Raw genomic sequence first — 2868 nt, 5'->3', positions numbered from 1 at the left:
TAGCTGCATATATATCAAAAGATGGCCTAGTCGGCCATCACTGGAAAGAGAGGCCCATTGGACTTGCAAACTTTATATGCCCCAGTACAGGGGAACGCCAGGGCCAAAAAGTGAGAATAGGTAGGTTGGGGAGTGTGGGGCGGGGAGGGTATGGGGGACTTTTGGGATAGCATTGGAAATGTAATTGAGGAAAATACCTAATAAAAATAAAATAAAATAAAAAGTCTTTTTTGGTGTCACCAGAGATTGTTTTTCAAAAATCAAACACTTCCTTGTCCCTATCACATTAAGACTGTAACAGAATAAGAAGATCTCCGGTTCTATAACCCCAAGACTTAAAAAAGTTGGCTAGATGAGGCTAATTTAGACACCCCCTTGATTTATAAACTCCTATGAGACTTTTTTATTTATAGAATATACTTCTGAATGCTGTGCTTATTATATTTTTCTCTATTTACATTAAATTGAATCATTCATTAAATGATATTTTTAACATATCTCTAAATATATGATCTTTTGCCATGTGCTATAATACTAAAGGTGTATCAATTATATTAATAAGATTCCCTGCTGACGTAGAAACTTTCGGTGTCTCTGGAGACTCAGTGTGCCATGGGTGTTTTTGCTAGAGCAGATGCTTGAGAGAGCATGTGATGTTTAGAAAGTATACAAATATAGCTCAGTGGTCATTGGACGATGCTGTGTGGTATTGGTACACCTTGCCATTCCTTGTTGGTCATCAATGGGCTTAACTGATGCTGATTTTTGCTGATGACACTGGATGGTATTGGTATGCCCTACCATTCTTTATTGGTCTTAGTTTGTTATAACTTCATCGACATAAATGCACCCAAAACCTTCTGGTGATGTTCTGGCAGTTTCTTGCCACTTCTGCAGGCTAGGGTCTATTGGCAGAACCTTGTAGTTTTCTTCTGGACCAACCTGACATTGCTGATTCCTTAATGGTGTTTGCAAGTGGATTAAGCTGCCACTGCTGATTCCTGTGAGCTGGATTGATGATATACTGACAATTCATATTAGATTTGCTTGGAACAAACAGGTCCACATCCTCCTTTGCTCTATTAATCTTTCCTTTCCACTATCTCTGGTGGGTGTTGGCATAGAAAGGATGTTAAAGCACTTCAGAACTCTTATTAAATGTTTGTTTTGAAAAATCTAAGCCCACACCCTGCAGTACAATATATATATATATATATATATATATATATATATATAAAAATAAATTTTTAATGTTTGAAAGTATGTAACACTTTGAGATAATTTCAGATGATCCACGCTTGGATTCCCAATAAAATTTACATAAGGCAGAATAAGATTTCAATACAGATGCATATTGAGATTTATGGTAAAGTAATTCAGTGATGATTAAACAAAATGAAATATTCTAACATTAATTTTAATAGGCTGGGGTAAATGTTGAAAGTGAATATATTTTGCTTGTCAGTATAAGCTTTAAAAGTTTTAAAAATTATCTTTTGTTAAAGAAGAGTTAAGTGCTTTGAAATACATTTAACATTGATTAAGATATTTTAAAAGTTTATATGACAGTGCAGATAACTCATAAGAAGTTGAGAAATAAGATGATAAAAGACATTCAAACAAGGTAATTACAATTCAAAGCCAAATATAATGCATGAAAATAAGTTAAAGAAAAGGACTCCTAGATTTCGGTGAACTCTCTCCCAAACTTGTCAAGGATTCAATGAAGACACTATTTAGTAATATAGTTAAATGTCAAAGTAATGGACCACCAAGGGAGGGAACAAATGGGCTTTGTTCTTTATTTCTTGAAATTTTCATTTTTGAGTCTGATTTTTTTTTCTGTACATGTAGTAATCCACAATGAAACTAAGAGTGTCTTTGGCTAGAACGGAGGGCACCCGATACCAACCCAGGTATTTGTGTTTCAGGTGAATGTGGATATGTAAGTATTACCTTCACAGAGCTCTGTATTCTTATTCATCTCACAACTCCACTGGGCATTGTGGGTCCTGAGATCCCATGTTTCTGTGTCATCTGAGAGCAGATGTGGGTGACTCTGTGCTAGACAACATTATAAGGTGCTAGGATGGTAGATAGCCTTTTGAGAATTGTAGTCCTCTCAAGGGCCCTGAATAGTTCTTACTATTGCCAGAGTAAGAAAGAGAACCACCTTCCTTTGAGGAATGGCTATTGATTCTTATTCCTACTAGAATATATTTGGGGCTACTGACACGGCAGGAGAAATACCATGATTAAGCAAAACATTTTTTCTTGGACCAGTCTCTCCATAGAATTCTGGGTGTGCAGAACCCTGTTATTTACCTAAATGTGGGAAACTCAACTGTGTAATGAGAGGTAGTAGGTGACTACATTCCCATTTTATCCTGGAAGAAAAAAAATGATGAAATGAAGGAAAGAAATAAAAGGAATGAAGGAAGATTTGAGTTCCCTCAACTCCATCTAGATCCCTCTCTTGTAACAGACCCCATACTCTTGCTTTGTTTTAGCTGCACACTAGGAATCTCGCTTTTCAAAAATACTGATTACCTTAGCAGCTCAAGTTTTTCTATGCCTGTCCAGTTAATAGGTCCAACTGTGTAAAATTCTGTCTTCTTTATTCACAAGAAATGTCAAGATGATAGTAAAAACTGAAAAGAGCTATTGTAATGGAACAGGAAAGGTGGTACCAGGACATGTAATAAGTGGCTACATTTCTAGATGTTTTCAAAATTGAGCTGACACGGATAAGTCTGACAGGAAGAAAGGGCAGAAATAGCATCCTCAGAGAAGTCTATGACAAATTCAGAAGGGTATTTTGTTAGCAGAACCGTACAATTGCTCCATATTGAGCTTGGAAATGGCAAA

At 36.2% G+C, this 2868-nt stretch overlaps 1 non-coding gene across 1 annotated transcript; it reads left to right on the top strand.

The window, feature by feature from the left end:
* The first annotated feature begins 2226 nt into the window (after nt 1–2226).
* On the top strand, nt 2227–2390 carry Gm22810. The gene has a single exon (XR_003951674.1). It is a non-coding gene; the product is annotated as a U1 spliceosomal RNA (small nuclear RNA).
* Nucleotides 2391–2868: the final 478 nt, after the last annotated feature.

The sequence above is a fragment of the Mus musculus genome, chromosome 15 (assembly GCF_000001635.26).
Source record: "Mus musculus strain C57BL/6J chromosome 15, GRCm38.p6 C57BL/6J".
NCBI classification, from domain to species: domain Eukaryota; kingdom Metazoa; phylum Chordata; class Mammalia; order Rodentia; family Muridae; genus Mus; species Mus musculus.
Note: the sequence above shows the minus strand (reverse complement) of the source record. Positions and strands in the feature narration are given on the sequence as shown.